Genomic DNA, 18856 nt, shown 5'->3' on the forward strand with positions numbered 1-18856 from the left:
ACTGTTCTCCGTAAACAAAACAACAACTAAAGGACTTTTTAATTAATGTTTTGGTTGACGTCGGTACTAAAAAAAAAATACCACAGCTAAAACTAAAATTCAAGGAAAGGATTTTTTTTCTTGAAGTTGTCACTGAATAACGGATAATACAGTAAAACGTCACGGAAAAAAAGGTAATCTCAATTTAAGAGGTATTTTAATTACTAAAATACTAGAGAAAAAAAACTCAAAGAACTAAATGTACTGCATACATGTATTCAATTGTGACGCGATTAAAAAAAAACAAAAAAAAACCAAACTTTTATTTTGTGGAAAGAGTTACTTATTAGTAAGTGCCTAAAAACGGAAAGTCAATTACATTTCGTGATTCCAGATAAACCTGTTTTATTATTTTTTTTGCAGCGTGACTCGCAAAAAGAATATATTATTGCAAGCAGCGATATTATTATTAGAAAACAGGAGCTTACAGCAATTTGCTTTTTTGTTGTAACCCAAACCGGTGTATATTGTACATGGTACAATATTTTTTTTAACTACACACTAAAAAAAAACATGGAAGACTTATCAAAAATGTTCATGCAATTTTTACAAGCACAGGCTGAGCGGGATGAACGCAGACAAGCTACACAAAACGAGCTTTTGCAAACACAAATACAGGCACAGGCTGACCGCGAGGAAAAGAGAGAGGACAGATTATTGAAATGGCAGCAGGAACAAGAAGAAAAGCAGAAAATGGCACAATTAAAGCAGAAAAAACTGCAATTGGAACAGGAAGAAAGGCATAAGAAACTACAATTGGAATATGAAGAAAGACAAGATGAACGTTTTGCTAAAACACTGGAACTACTAAAGAGTAATCGAGAAAATGTCGATAGTGTTAATTTCTCCCATACAACTATTTTTAATAGCATGGACACATTTCATTATGTGCCTGAGGAAGAGAAGAATTTTGAAGCATACTACACAAGATACGAGGATGTTTTTCAACTGGACTGTAAAAATTGGCCAAATAGTCAGAAAGTGAGCCTCTTACTAAGAAAATTGGGTACATCAGAACACAGCAAATTCGTAGATTACATATTACCTAAAAAAAACTGCAGAATTAGAGTTCATGGAAGCTGTAAAATTACTAAAAGTATTATTTAATCCAAATATATCTCTTTTTCATAAAAGATGGCTGTACATGAATCTAAGAAAGATGGACAACCAAGATTATTTGACATACGCATCAGTTGTCAATAAAAACTGCGATAATTTTAAGCTTGCAGAACTAACGGTAGAAGATTTTAAATGTCTAATCTTCGCTCAAGGGTTAGTTTCCACGAAAAATGAAGAAATACGCAGACGAGTGTTGTCTAAGCTGGAATCTGAGCAAGATTTAACCCTCCAGAAACTAGCAGGGGACTGTGAAAGGGACATTACACTAAAAAAGGATTTAAAAAATATAGAAGAATCCGAAGTGGCATATGTAAGAAAAGTTAGAAAACCATACGCACCAACCAAGAACTTTACAAAGAAAAGCAATGGAACGGGATATTCCAAAGATAATAACCATAAATATAGTACAGAATATAACAAGCCTCTTCCTAGATATAACTGTAAGAGATGTGCAGAAAAGCATTGGTAATCAGATTGTCCTTATAAGAAGAAAAAATGCTAAATTTGTAAGAAGGTGGGACACAAAAGCGATTGCTGCAGATATAAAGATTACACCAGAAAGAGAGTACAGCAAACCAAATCAAATACAAAATTAGACAAAGATCGGCGAAAATACGTAAAAGTGGAAATATTTAAAACATCAATAAAGTTACAACTCGACTCCGGCTCCGATGTTTCTATAATAAACCTCAATACGTGGAAAAGTTGGGAAAACCGGCCATGATGAAAACTAGTAAAGCAGCCCCGAACGGTAACTGGTGGTGGTATAAAATTTGAAGGAGAAGTTGTCCTCCCGATAAAATTGAAAGGGATTTCGAAGGAATTAAAATATTCGTACTAAAAAATAGTGAAAATCTGTTTGGAATAGATTTAATTGATAAATTCGGTCTATGGGATAAGCCAATCAATACATTCTGTAAAAAATTAGAATGTTCTTCTCAAACAACAGTAAATATAAAAGACGATTTAAAAGAATCATTTCCTGGGGCATTCACGACTAACTTAGGTCGCTGCAATAAATTCAAGGCCTCGTTTGAACTTAAAGAAAACGCAAGCCCAATTTTTAGAAAAAAGCGAAATGTTCCGTTCGCTGGGTTGGAAAAGATTGATAAAGAATTAAATAGATTGGAACAGACGGGAATTCTATCAAAAATAGAACACAACGAGTGGACAGCCCCCACCGTATACGTAAAGAAAAAGATATTGAAATCTGTGTGACTTCAAATCTTGGGAGGGGGGTGTTGTGGTTGCAAACACTTATTTGCATATGCGAATAACATAACACTATAAATGGCAAGCCTAGGTTGGCCTTGGTGTGTCTTACTCAAATGCCACCGGAAGTGATGCCAAAGAGCGTACATGTCCTCCCACCAAGACTCTCTGACTCGACACCGTCATTTGTACATATTGTAAATATACCTTTTCTTTAATACACTTATTATTGCGTTATCTTGTTGTTTGCGTCTTCATTGTATTTCCTTACTAATTATTGTTCAACCTTGCAACCACAACATATATAAATATGTATGTATATACATATATATATATATAAATATGTGTATATATATACCTATATATATATATATATATATATATATATTGCCTGCCAAACCCTTCCTTCATTTGTGGGTACAAATATGCTTAACATAATCAACCAAAACTAGACAAAATATATTGTATTATGGGGAGGGTGAGGATTGTAGATAAAACAAAAAATACAACTGTGCACGGATTAGATTTTAAGGTTGAAAATCCGAAGTTTGACTGTTTTGTTTTTTTTTCCTCTTTTATGGTTTGAAGTGTAAAATTCGTTGAATATGTTAAGAATAATTATTATCTTACAGATTAGAAAAACATATTATATATTTTCATTATTTTTGCGAAAAACACTACTTGTAAACCTTTGAAAATTAATTAATAATTTTCTTTTAGTGAATGTGAGCCCAATATTTCCAATGTACTACTGTATTAGAAATGCTTTGAAAAATCGATACCAGCAAAGAAAAAATGCGCATTTTACTAAAAATACAATAATTCATTTCGGCAATTTGTCATTACGTATTATTTTTTCATCTACGGAAGATCATACGGCCTTTAAAAAACATTTGTGCTGTATTGACAAACAGTTGTTACTTCTCACTTTTGCAAAATTACGTCCAAGTCTGATGTTGATAATGTAGTGACTTGCGCTTGGCTTAGTTAAAAGTGTGGTGTCTTGCATCTATAACACTTCCTGATGGAAAGACAGGGCCAAGACGACCAGGTTTAATACTAGATTCAAGTGCTGTCTCAAACACATACGGCGCTTAGCATTCGCAAAATGATCACTTAGCTGGCCAACTTGCTTAACTTCGGTTGTTATGTAGGCAATAAATATATATAATATATATATATATATATATATATATATATATATATATATATATAGACGAATATTGGCTGAAGAGAGCTTGATAAGGATACCTTAAACGGGCCTTATTATCGGGCTTGAAACCGACGGTACCAATGATCTGTCTCAACTAACAACTTTCTGTACACAAAATATAAGTACGCTCTTAAAATTTGGATTTTCCTTTTAATTGAGCACTCTTCTAGAATTCTTTTTCCAAAAAAAAAAACAAAAAAAAACCTAAAAACTAATCATATATATATATATATATATATATGTGTGTGTGTGTGTGCGTATATATATCGTTTATGAAAATAATTAAACCATTATTTTTTCACTTAATCGTCAAAAAAAAAGTTAGGACTAAATAAATTTATTTTGTCTTATAATGCCTATCGTAGTTTCTTGAAAAGTCACGTTAAATTTTGATTTTTTTTTAATTTCGCCACGCAATATCTATATATTGAGATAAATTGAATTATTTGAAATTTAGGGAGTTAAGTCATAATATTTTTGCATATTCGTAAACCAAATAATCCTAAATCTTAATTAGACAACAAAAAATGATTCCAAACCTTAAAAAAATATATATTTAAATGTGTTACCCATCCAGACAAAAATCGTGGTGAATAGTTCTTTTTTAGAGAATTTAAAATTTTAAATTCTATTAAGACAAAGTTTTATATTATACTGCTTTTCATATGATAAAACTCAGGCGTTTACCTGTCTGAAAACAGAAAATCCTGCTCAAGAATAATGGATTTTAATAGATTTTTATTCGTTTAAAAAAAAACAACAACAATTTGTTATTTTTTTCCATTTTTTGGACTTGCCTAATTTTAACAAATTTAGCGGAACGTATCATTGAGATATACACCCTTATATGATCTAAAGTTACTCAGCAGAATCATATAAAATTTGGCATGTGGCAACTATCAGGAGCTGTGAATGTCAATATCTTGTGTCAATACTACTTATTCTACAGCATATGCTTTGCTAATATACGCATGCATCCAAATATATATGAATGTGTATGTATATATATATGTGTGTGTGTGTGTGTGTGTTTGTGTATGTGTGTGTGTGTTTGTGTATGTGTGTGTGTGTGTGTGTGTGTGTGTGGGTTTGTGTGTGTGTGTGTGTGTGTGTCTGTGATTTTTTTCAATAGGTATTTGTTAGTGGCTTTACCGGAAATAACTTGTTTTTATAGACAGGCATGCACACGTTTGTCAACTTTATTTTTTTAAGAACGAGAATTGCAATCCGATGTGTTTTGTTTTTATCTGTCTCTTCCCACCATCAGTCCCTGTCTGTCCCACACATGTCTAAGCCCAGACGTACGCAAGCGCACGCACACGAACACATGGAAACACACACAAACACACATAAATATATATATATATAAAAACGTGTGTGCGTATTTGTGTGATATTCTTATTGTAAGTCTGAACTGTATTTCGCTGAAAGTCGCAGCTTCAAGCATATGTTCGACAGGCATAAACCCACGTAAAGTTAAACGAAAAAAAAATGGTTAATTTTTTTTACTTCTTGTCTAACATCGACATATTTGCCAGATTTCAAATAGTCAAACCGATGACTGGCATTACATGCACAAAGCTGAATTTACGGAATTAATGAATTACCAAATATTAAACATTTCCTACCTGTTGTAGTTGCAATTTTTTTAATTCAAAATATTAGTAGTAGTAGTAGTAGTAGTAGTAGTAGTAGTAGTATGTTCATGTTCGTTAACTTTACAGTATCGTGATGCTTTAAACCGGTTAATTTTTCACTCAACAGCAGGTATTTACGCCAAAGATATTGAGCAAAGTCAAAGGGCCAACTAGTTGGAAATCATCTGTTTGATGTTGTACTCGATTCACAATGGGTTCCACTGTTTCCCAGATGATTTCAATTTAAGCCAGTATAAGCACCTACTATGAATTGGCACGAGGGAAGTGTTCTTATTCCATAAACCTCAACTCTTAGTTTCTGATAGTTACGTAGTTTCTCCTTCTTCTTGCCTGCTAAGTAGATGTCGTCTGGGCAAGCCACATCAATAATTTGGCATTCATTGGCCTTTTTTATTCACAACTACAATATCCGGTTTCCTGGGAATTATCTCGCGGTCACGCTAAATAATTAAATCCTAAAGAAATTTAACTTCCTCATTTTCCATTAGCGCTTCTGGGTGACGTCGGAACAAATTGTTCTTCACTTGGATTCCAAACTTCTGGCACAAAATCAAATGCTGATTTGCACAAACTTTGTCATGGGGTCGTCGGTACCCTTTTTGAGCAAGTGTAAAATACGCACTAACAATGGGTGACCCTGTTTCAAGAGTCACTTCTTTTATAAGAGCAGTCAATCCCAAAAATGTTTATACTGATTGCATTTCTATTTAGTGTACGAAAGGCGTGCAATAAGCAATGCCCATGACCCACTTTCAGTTGTCTTATCTAGCTGAAATTTTACATGTGCAATGAGTTATATGTCTACAGGTTATGTGGCAAATTACAGCTCTGAACAAATTGTGGTTTCTGTTTTGCAGGTATTTTAACTGAGTCAGGTGTGAAATGGAGCCTGTTGAATGTCGAGCTGTGATCCGGTTTTTGTATTTGAAAGGGCGCACACCACAGGAGACTTTTGATGAAATGAAAGAAGCGTATGGTGATAATGCTCCATCATATGACCTTGTAAAACGCTGGCATTGTGAATTCAAACATAGCCGGAAGTCTGTGGAAACAGCACTCAGATCTGGTCGCCCCCCCCACTTCTGCCATTGATGAGGCATCTGTCTGTCAAGGTGAGGCTGCTATTCTGGAAGATTGGCGCATTACTATTCGTCAAATAGACCAAGATGTCAAGAGTAGTAAAGGGTCTGTGGAAACTATTATTCATGATCATTTGCATGTGCATAAGATGTCTGCCAGATGGTTTCCCAGGTTGCTCACACCATTCCAGAAGCGAGAACGCGTCGAATGCTCAAGGATGAATTTGGAGATGTGCCAAGAAGATGAGTCAAAGTTTTTCAAAAGACTGATTACACAGGATGAAACCTCGGTCCATCACTATGATACAGAGACCAAAGCCCAGTTAATGCAGTGGAAGCACTTGGGCTCACCACCTCCAACGAAGGCAATGGTGCAGCTCTCCGCTAGCAAGGTCATGCTCACAGTCTTCTGGGACCAAGACAGAGTAGTGATGACAGATTTCCTGGCAAAGGGTACCATAATTACAGGAGCCTATTATGCTTCACCTTTGAGGAAATTAAGGGAAGCTATCAAAATCAAGAGGCGAGGCAAGATCAGCAAATGTACCCTCTTCCTGCAGGACAACGCTCCGGTCCATAACTCGCATGTCGCCAGATCAGAATCACGAGCGTGTGGTTGTGAAACATCCTCATCCTCCCTACTCTCCTGTCTTTGCACTCTCTGACTTTCACCTCTTCCCAGCCATGAAGTTGTTTTTGAAAGGAAAGCGTTTCCCAGATGATGCAGCCTTGATTTCTGAAGTCACGTCGTGGTTGGACAACCAACCTGGGGTGTTCTACAAAAAACGGTGTCCAGAGCTGCATCAAACGATGGGAGAAATGCATAAGTCTGGGTGGTTTCTATGTAGAGAAAAATTAATAACTGTGCCAGGTTTCGTTTCTCTTCTGCTATGGGAAGTTAGTCAGGGGCATTACTTATTGCACGCCTCTCCTAAGTTCCTGAACAGCAAATATAATGTTCCTCTTTTCAAATCATCTTCGACATTTTAGTGCTTTACTATCTCTCTCAAACTAACCATGAAGTTTCAGTTTTTCTAACAGCCATCTTTTTAGCTTCGATTCTTTCTTTATACTTCTGATTATCTTCCAATGATTCTTTATCTAACTCTTCCTTTTTCGCCACTGCTGCAAGTAACACTTTATAACTGGTAGCCAAGTAGTTGCGAACCCTTCTGAACTCTCCCCCGAAACATTCTTTAATCCCTATTAGCGCTCTTCCTTTTTTCTTCCTTGACTAATAATTTTCCTATTTTTATACCGCTGTTTCATTTCTCTCCTGTCTCCATCTTACAAAAGCTGCACTGCACCGTATTACAGCAACAACTCCTAAATTAGTGGCTGGTTACTGGTTCCTATCATTCAGTCGAGATATCAGGAGTAGCTTGTGTCTCTCGGTATATACTTCTTTCACTTTCTCTTCTATTTCATTGCAGAGCATCGTGTCAAGTTCAAGCACCCACAGGTACGTGTAGCATTCTGTCTCAGGATCTCCTAATCTTTCACTATTTCTCAAAAGGATACCTTTTATTGTTGCCTTCTTCTCTATTTAAAGAGTAACAACTGCACATTTCGAAATTCAAAACTCTACATTTTTGTCTTCACTACACTGCTGTAAAGTTTATAACCAAAGAGTTCATTTCCTTTTCTGTTTTGCAAAACAATTTCAGATCGTCCATGACTCCCAGATAACCGATCTTCGGTTCATTATTCTTGAGTTAGTTTCCCATTTTTGTCTCTCTCGGTACATGCGTCAATGGTATGAGTGCTATCGCAAATAGAAGTGGTGAACAGGAATCTCCTTGGAAAATACCGCGCCTAATATTGACTGGCCATAATAGTTTCCCATTTGCAAAAAGGTTGTTTTTAAACTACTCATAATTTTCCTATGAACTCGATTGTTAATCTAATCGAATTAACAATCTCATAGACTATCTGGCCTTTTCACTTAAACATCCAGTGTAGCAGCAAGTCCTGGAAGCATCAACTGGAAGAACAGTTGGAAATGGTTACATACCATACATTACGACCATGTTATCGCTACAGCCACCTACCTTGAAAATGTTATTGTCAAACCTGACATAGTTATATGGAATAAGTCAGAGAGAGTGTTCTTAATGATAGAGGTCTGAACAGAGCTGAAAGGGAGAAACAGACTAAATATCAAGGTCTCATATATGATATGAAAAGAAACTGGAATCTTAGGGAAATATAAATCATACCAGTTATTATAGGTGCCACAAGTCTTATGAAGAAGAACCTGAAGTCTTACCAAACTAATATTCCTGGTGAACCAAGTGCAAAAAAGATCCAGACAATTGCACTTAAGGGAACAACGAGAATACTAAAAAGAGCTCTCGGTTGGTTTCAATAAAAAGCAGGGCAATGTTAATAGCTGGGTTGGCTTCCCATACCCAACGTTACAATCTTCAAAGGAAGAAAATGAAAAAATAAGAATATGTAGCATCTGTCCAGTCCTCAACCATGGATTTTTTTTTAAAAATCGTTCTCGACTGGGGCATTTTTTATCGGTGTCCCACCACCGTGTACCGCTGTTTTAAGAGCTTTATAATCTTCATATTTAACCGAACTGGTTTCTCATCCATCTCTTGTGGGGAGAGAGGCAAAACTATGGACCACAGTTAATGTGAATTAATACTGCAAAAATAACAAACACGCATAAACAAGGCTTCTTTAAAATCACACGCTTAACAAGTCTCCACATTTACTTCATCCTCCGCAGTCATCATCATAAACAAAAAAGCACCCTTGTGTGCCGCATGTGGGAAGTTTTCCCGCCGTTTTTGCTTTTCGAACAAAAACAAAGCTGTTGGGGTAAGGAGGGGAGATATTGACCGATAAAATATTGGCAAGTCCTCCACCATTAAACCGTTTTTGACTGACAATTGACTAATAATAAATTCTTAATAAAAACACATACTGTTTTTATTAAACCTTTTTTTATATTATTCAAAACTGACTTACGTGAGTTCTTTTATTTTCACTGACCCACAAAAAAAAAATTGTTTCAGATTTTAACTGAGTAAAATGGTGAATTGTGAGCTACAACTTAAGAACGTTGATCAAAGAACGCTAAATGTATAAGTTACATTTTGGTGGACCACTATTATGAATTTACGAAGAAATAGCAAACCTAATTTATAAAACTCATTATGTCTGTCTGTATCCATTTTATCAAAGTGCATCTCTTAGAATGGCTCAATGCTGATCAAATGAGTGTATTTTTCCTGGATCGTTCTTTTATGAATTTTTATCTGATAAAATAAGCTTAAGGGTTCAAATTAAAAAAAAAAAACTCCGAAATCGACAAGCATAAGTTAAGCTAATTTGCTCTTCTACGCATGCGCAAATTATACATTTATACGTAAAAGGTTCATTTTAACTGTTTTCATCGGTGCGACATTAACTTAATGTAACGACATAAGCTTCGGGAACGACTGAGACCAGAGTACTAATTGTTTTGGTTCCGATTCTCGCTGATGACTCCCATAATATAATTTTGTAAAACCTTTATATAACTACTATATATATTGGGTACAATATAATAATCAATAGGAAATTGGCTCTATAATTATAAATATGAAATTTGCATTAATTAGAATATCAAATTTAAGCATAGTTTACAACCTGGTAACACCGGATTCCCTGCTAGTAAATGTATATAATAACTAAATAAATATCCTTCTCATAATAAATAACATTCGAATGGAAAAATTATGCACGATTTTTCTGTCTCCTTTCGAAATGATATTATGCCTAGAATTCTTATACCAATTTGGATCCAAGCCTTTTACATGATCTTTGTTCTATAAAATATTGCAAATTTAACCTTAAGCTTAAGAGAGCTTGGGAAGAAATTGAAATTCAATAAAGCATTAATAAACACACACACATGTATATATATATATATATATATATATATATATATATATATATATATATATACTAGCGAAAATAACAGTCGTTGAATGGGTTAAAAAGAGCCTTCAAAAAGTGGGTTCTGATTTATGAAAGTATAAAAGGTTATGAAAATGGAGTAACTTACCATACCCACTTTTGCAGCTTCATGCATCTTCTATCATTGTATGTGGTCAGTTTGTAAGCCATATAGGAGACTATTCGTGTACAGACACACTGACAGAAACAGATATGTGGAAATTTCTTATATACATATACTAGCGTGGGGGGGCGAGCGTAAAATACGTTTAAATATGATATTTTTATTCGTGCAGATTTCGTATAAATTATTACAGAGTCGTTATTTCAAAAGTTAAAAAAAAAGCATATAGGTACCATCAGTTAGAATCGAAATCGAAACTGTAGCGTTCAAAGCTGGTGACGTTACGACCGTACGAACGTGATACGAATATGAACTGATTAAAAATTAAGAATAAACTAAGATGAACGTACGAAATGTTTAACGATTGATTTTTCAGTTTTGCCCCATTTTGTTTCCTGAAAAACTGTTTTAACCGGCTAAATATTCATAAAAGAACGGTCCGTAAGAAATCTTTCAGTTTCGGAGGAGATAGAGTTTGAAAATATGGAGACAGACAAACAGACAGATATATAGAATTATATATATAAGATGTGTGCGTGTGTTGACCCTTAGATTACAATTCATTTTTGATAAAGTCCGTACATAAACAAAATATTGAATCGATTTTGGTAATCGATTATTATTGTTATTATTACTGCCAGGTTTTATTCTGACTTCTTATTCATTAAAATCAGGACATTATTTTTTTTCTTAATTTCTTTTTTCATTTTCTCATTATCCTCTGTGTCACTCCCTTTTTTTTTCACTTATTGCCTTTCTCCTTTTCTTCTTTTGTGTGACATTTAAACCTTATATAATTTCCTCTCGCATTAAAGATAGCTTAACGGCGTCGCTTCATTTAACATGATTCACGCGACACATCCATAACTCGCAATTGTCGATCGTTACCCGGTTTATTAATTCTAACTCATCATTTAATTGCGAAATAAATGAAGACGAACTTGAGGATTTACGACTTATTTCCCGAGCATCGTTAAGTACTTTCTATACGGTGGGTGGGACTAACGAAGGCAAACAAAAATGACAACCAAAGATTGATCGACGTAAACGAAAAAGAGTCGGCACCACAGCCGTGCTTTTCATTTTTATCACTCGGCACCAACGTCAGCAGAGTTCAGGTCGTTTTTGAAATAACGTGTTTTCCTGTTAACTACAGTATGTTGCTGGTACTGTGCAGTTTTACGAGGTTCACCTTCTCAGGTTTTGTCTTCTCTCTCTCTGAGAAATTTTTAGTTTACTGCTACTCGCCTGAGATGCACCTACCAATGCAAACAGGGTAGCCCACGCAATTTTGTAAGTCTGGCAATTGAATGCATGGTATTAATGATTCCGATATGAATGGTCGAGTTTCGATCACGATTAAAAAAAAAAGATTAACACTCTACCGGATGGCTCATTGTTCAAACTCCCTGACTTAACATCCACAAGAGACATGTCCATCCTCCCATCCCCATAGTTTTCAGCTCCTGGAGGAGCATAGGCCATCTACAACTTTGTAGATGCTTTTGTAGCGAGTTCTTTTTTTTTAGTGTGCTGACCCCATGCCTAATTTTCCCAAAAAGTACATAGAGCGCCTATCCTTCCCAAATGGTCACCAATCTGGCACTGGCCAGATTCAACATTGCTTAACTTCGGTGATCTGGCGAAAAACGGTGTATCAACGTGATTGTACCGTGCACAAGCAACATATACTGGAACAGCTACATTAGAGAGATTGTCAAGGCTGTTGCAAAGAAGGTGAGGTTCCTCTATCGTGCTAGAGAATTATTCACACCTGAGATGGTCCTGCATTTCTATAAAACCACCGTTTGCCCATGCATGGAGTGCTGTTGCCACATCTGAGTTATTGTATCTATCATTAGCCACTCTCTCTTCGACATGGTCCAGAGAAGAGTCTCCAATCTAATGCTTCACACTATCAACCACGCTCAAACCTCTGTCCCATCAATGTAACGTTTCATTACTATGTCTATTTCACAAGAATTTCAATGTAATCACGCAACGTACATACACACGGTAAATCTGTCGAGCAGCAAACTCCCACGTCTTCACTGCAGATATCTATTGAATCCCGAAAGCATTCTACTTTATAAGCCTCATCCGTTTGGACGGCTAAGTTTTGGCATTCCCTTTTTATATCCTGCCTTTCTAATCGTACTAACCTGCAAAAATGTCGATGTTATGTGAACAGTCATCATGTTCATCTACGCACATAGTGTATAGAACACATGGTCACAAATAGTAGCTCCTTACATCCACAATAGGCAGGAAACTCTCTAGAGCCCTTTCAATGTTGGGTAGAGCCTCTCATCGAAAAATGGGTCTCGGTGGAACATCATGCTCGTTTATATTAAGGGAGCGATAAAATCTAGGATGTGGTGACTTAGAGGATCTAATCCTGACATAAAAGTCCTTTGAAAAAAGTTAATTTTTGAAAAATGCATAGGCCATCTACAACTTTGTAGATGCTTTTGTAGCGAGTTCTTTTTTTTTTAGTGTGCTGACCCCATGCCTAATTTTCCCAAAAAGTACATAGAGCGCCTATCCTTCCCAAATGGTCACCAATCTGGCACTGGCCAGATTCAACATTGCTTAACTTCGGTGTTCTGGCGAAAAACGGTGTGTCAACGTGATTGTACCGTGCACAAGCAACATATACTGGAACAACTACATTCTTGGATTTTGATTTCGTTTATGTAAGGATTATCCGTCAACTCGACAGGACCAAGATTACAGAAGTTATATGCATTATTGAGATTCGATAGCATCTTCCCCATGTAACTCGATCGATCCAGTTAATTAAATTGTTTATTTTAAACAGTTCCATCGCTTTAAATTACACACTAGTGCATTTTAGTTTCATCCATATTATTTTGAATTATTGTCAATGTTCAATGACGAAATAATAGTTGAAAGATTTCTATGCAGTTATCCGCACATCGCGTAGAAATCAATTTAAAAAAATTGTACCTCAAACCATACCTTCTCCCCCTTCCTCTCCCTTACTCCTTTTTCTCCCTGTATACGCATCTCTTTCACTACACTGAGGAAGACTGAAAGATCGGTCGAAAATGATGTTGTTGCAAAAAAGTTTTTAAATTTTGTTCTAATATTTTCTATTTCTGCACATCACCAATAAAAAACGGATAAAGACAAATTATAATGCATACACCTTTCGTATTTATGTTTTATACGTTTCCCCATATATATATATATATATATATATATATATATATATATATATATATATATATATAATAGTACCTCTGGATACGGCATTAAAAATTAGTTACAAAATGCAGTACAGTATATAATACATATGTATCTAATAGAATAAAAGTATAAATAACATCGTAAGAAGGGAAAATGCCGTAACCAAGGGCCGGAAAATTCCACATCATAGCCTGAAAAAAACGTATTCTGGGGCCACCGTATCCCGGAGTTTATATATATATAATAATAAATAATAAATAAATAAAAATGTTATATACGTCCAAACAAATTAAAAGGGCGACTTTCTAAGTAAATAAAAAAATGAGCTTCGAGGCGGAGCCAATATTAACCGTATGTATCGCTTTAAAAAAACAACAATAACAAAATATATATATATATATATATATATATATATAAACTGCGTCAATAACTTTATTGCAGATTAGTAAAATATTCATATTTCACTAAATATATGCCACAAAAAAATAAAAATTATATAATCATATGGATGCTTTAAGGTTAGTTATTTCCCAAAACTTTATTCAAGTTCATGCGATATTCGCAAAGTTATGACATTTTATTCTTTATCAAGGAATTTCCACTGTCCATCGCTTTATTGCAGGTCTCATAATATGTTATATTAGGGCAAAAATACAATGTCTAATCAGGAAAACGTTACTTTTTATTATATGTTTCTGCTAAAGAATACTAAACAAAAGCACATCCTATATACTAAGCCTCAAATAAATGAATTATTTATCGCCATATCTACTATTTTTTGGAATAACTTTAAACAACGTTTTCTTCACCGAAGTAGTCAATTGTTTGATCTAAAAAGAAGTTATGGTTCTGGCGAAATCAACTACTTTCTCCAACGAGCATTCTTTGAAGTAAATTGCTCTCCTCCTTCATAAACACGTCTTTTCAATATTGACTAGATATGTTTAATGGGGTTAAGATTCGGACAACACGATGGCCAGCTCATGAGGGTTTCTCCAAAGAAGCCCATAGATTCAAGGAAGGTTGCAGTCGCTCTAGCAGAATGGGATAGAGCATTGTCAAGCATAAAAATAATCTGAAAACGACTTGACAATGGTAGGTAATCTAGCCATGATGTCAAATGTTTATCCAAAAAGGCCGTGTACGCATTGCTGGGAAGTTTCACAACCACTGGAACTCGGAATGGTCCAACTAACTTATCCCTGATGATTCCCGCATAAAACATGATGCCTCCACCTCCTTGTTGGCGATAAACTCTGTAAGGGGTTGTAGTTCAGCTCGAGTTCTAAACTTTGGCCCATTCATCCGGACTGTCAAGAGTAGCACGGGTTTCATCTGTAAATAGAACACGTTGGAAATCCATTTTCATGTAATTCAGTTCCCAAGCCATTCGTTTTTCCTATGCTGTTTGATCAATGGAGACCTTGAAATAATTTTGATGTTCCTTGCCATCACATTCAACAAATTACATCGGATCTGTCTGGATCTTGGAGCGAGTCCAGCTCTTGAAAAAATCGAAGCACTGGTGCTGTTTGGGTTTCGGTTGACTTCCCTACGGATATTCCGATTATCACGATGTGAAATGTTTCTCCTGGTGCCCTTATCCTTTCTGGATTTGATGTTGGGGTTGTTCACGAATGAGGCCAAAGTTCTTGGATACCTTTCCAGCTCCATAGCTTAATCTTTGATGAACAATCCTTCTGCGATTCCATCAACAATCCTTTCTTTTTCGTAACTGTTAATCGCCCCTTTTTGGCATTTTAAAACACCTGCAATAAAGCGATGAGCAGTGTAAATTACTTTATAATTAATAAAATGTCATAACTTCGTGAATATCGCATGGATTTGAAAAAAATTGCGAAATAACTAGCCTTCAAACAGTCATTCGATGATACAATTTTCATTTTTGTGCGACGTATATTTAGTGAAATATTGATATTTTATTAATCTGCAATGAACACAGTTTATACAGAGAGAGGGAGAGAGGGGGAGAGAGAGAAAGAGAGAGATACATACATATATATACACTATTATATAAAAGGAACTAAGTGCGTGTGGATCTCTGTGTGTGAATTCGTTCTCTGTGGACTCGAAAACAGCAGGGCAGATGTATATGAAATTTCACACAGAGGTACTTTATGTGTTTGTCAGTGTTCTTTCTTTTTTTTTTTTTTTTTTTTTTTACACGGTGGTCACCACTTATCAAGGCCCGGAAGCCACTCAGGGGTAAGGGTTATTGCAAGTACATTACGTTAGTGTGGAGATTTGATGAAGTGTTTACATAACGGGGCGGTTCATTTGGAATTTGTTAACGTTGGACTTGAAGACATCCAAGTTGTAGTCAGGTGGGAAGCAGGCATACGGAACAGAGTTCCACAGGCGTGCAGTTCTAAGAAAGAAGCTTTGTTCATCGAATGAATGAGAAGCAGATTCTTGGGAGTCAGCACTTACCAAGGCCCGAAGGCCACTCGAGGATAAGGGTCAATGAATGTAAGGTGGTAGTATAGTAATCGTTAATGGTGTAGATCGGGCAGAATTTGATTATTCATGGTTCTTAGATAGGTTTTGTCTCGGAACATTTTCTATAAACATCGACTATCTATAATCGAAATAATCCAATGAAAAAGAGAACAAACGAATTTGACAAAGGATAACACATTGCACACCCTAACATCACAAGTGCATCTCAGTAGTTATATTACCACACAAGTCGAAAGCTTCGACATATAAACTCAACAGTTGGTTCTTTGATATGACACAGGCCTGCGTCCGAAATTAATGCTTTTGTTTAAAGCAACATTGAAACATGTTACTTGGGTTTTTCATTTTGAACTTAAATTCAAGTCATTATCACCCCACAGCGGTATAACCAGGCATATAAAATCAACAGTACATTCTTGGATATGACAGGGGCGTTAAGAAACGTTATTCTACTCAAGAATGTGGGAAACAATAGTGGCCAGATTTAACTGCGTTAAAGTAAACCTCGGGCCTGATGGCAACGCAGGGACGTTTTGATTCTAATTTTACAATTGGCTTTTCATGTAAAAACAAATGGAAACTGATGCTTGGTCAGGCAGACACACTTACATTTATATATATATATATATATATATATATATATATATATATATTTAAATAAGGGGGTAGTCACCAACAATGTGTATTTTTTAACATTATTTTATTATTCCGTGTCTTGGTTTTTCATTGAGAATTATGTTTGGATCATTGAAATAATGTTTTTAAATCATTGAAATCGTTTTTACGCGTTTCAGACGTTCTGTGAAGCGTCCTAGTCAGAAATTATTTTCAAATGTGTTGGAGATGTAAAAATGGCATTTTCGTAGTTCATTTGAAGTGTTTCCAAGGGGTGGATGCGTGTAATATATATATATATATATATATATATATATATATATATATATATATATATATATATATACGTAAGAAAGACTCGGGAATTTTCAATTTTGCCTTATTTATATTATTATTTATTTGCTTTGGCTGATTCAGACAATTTTATCTAAGCTCAATGCTTGGAAAGAAATCGTTATATCTCTGCTTATATATGAAAAATATTTAAAGTTTCTGTGTGCGTGTGTGAGTTCGTTCCCTAAAGACTCGGAAACGGCTCTGAAACGGCTGGGACATTTTTTTTTTATTTTCAAATTTCGAACAAATATGCTTTATGTAGGAGTGTTCTTAGGTTTTGTATCGGAATTCCTCCGATAAGTTTTGAAAATCGATAATCGAAAAATTAAATTAAAGAAAGAAACAGTCCGATTTTAACACCTCACAAATGCACTTAAGAACTTTTGTCCTCGCACAAGCAAAAGGCGCAACGTATAAAATCAACTTTCGTCGTTTAAAATTCTAATAATTTTATAAAATCAAAATTAGTTTCCCTACAGTACAAGGCATTGTGGACTAAGTGACTGTGGGGAGATGAAGCTTCCTCCTTGAACATCACGGTAAATCCCCGACTAAAGAAGGTAATTAATCGATTTGATTGGAAAAATATCGATTTCACATATTTTAATCGATGAAAATAAAAGTATTAAAAGTATGCAATTAGCGACGGGACGATTCTAATATTTTAATGCTCTGATAAAATTACCGATTCCCTATTAAATTCCCGATTTCGAGACGATTCCCGATTCCGATTCTGAACATTCACACACACACACACACACACACACACACACACACACATATATATATATATATATATATATATATATATATATATATATATATATATATATATAAGAGAGAGAGAGAGGTGGAGAGAGATAACGACGGAGAAATAGAAAGAGAGGGGGGAGCAGGATAGAGACAGAGTGTGATAGAGAGAGATTCCGAAGAGTTCCCTCGGTATTTTCAAATAAATCATTAGCGGTTATTTAATAGGGCATTTTTCGACCGGATGTTTTACGACAGTTTCCTGCCATTAGTTATCTTCAAGATTGGCTTATTGACTGCAAGAAACATCGATCTACGAAACGTTGTGAATTGCCGATGGTCTCCCATCCGAACAGCAGCTCGGAAGTTTCATGAATGGATCAATTACTTCTGCTCTTGTCCTTGATTGTGCCACCGAAGGGAAAATTCTCGCCTTTCTCTATAATATCCATTCTTGATGGATCCCCGTGATGGGATGTTCTATTATACTGTTTATCAATGTTTATAAATTGTTGATATATATATATATATATATATATATATATATATATATAATGGGTTAAGAAATTCCAACGAAAGAAAGATATATATTTAAATAAGGGGGTAGTCACCAACAATATATATATACTAGCAGGAAGACTCAACGTTGCCCGGGATTGAATGCGGATGAGCAAATGTTCCACTCTCACATACTTTTTATTATTATTGAAACTGGTGAAATCGATTGTTTGCTTCAGTTGGGGATCCCTCTTAGTGTACTGAGAGGAAGCTTCATGTGCCTTCCTACAGTGACTTATTCCTCAGTACGTTGTAATCTACATTGCACTGTAGAGAACCATTTGTTGATTTTATAAAAATATATGTAAATTGTTGCTTCACTTAAAGTTTAAAATGCAAAAGTCAAGTATCATGGTTCAATTGTACTCTCAGCAAAAACATTCATTTCGAACGCACCCCTGTCTTATTAAAGAGCTTACAGTTGATTTTATGAAAGTATTTTTACATAATTACTTGAATTAAAACGTACAAAGTAAAGTGTCATTGTTCAATTGTGATCTAAATA

This window comes from Euprymna scolopes, chromosome 6 (genome assembly GCF_053919585.1).
Source record: "Euprymna scolopes isolate OS-2025 chromosome 6, ASM5391958v1, whole genome shotgun sequence".
In the NCBI taxonomy this organism is placed as follows: domain Eukaryota; kingdom Metazoa; phylum Mollusca; class Cephalopoda; order Sepiida; family Sepiolidae; genus Euprymna; species Euprymna scolopes.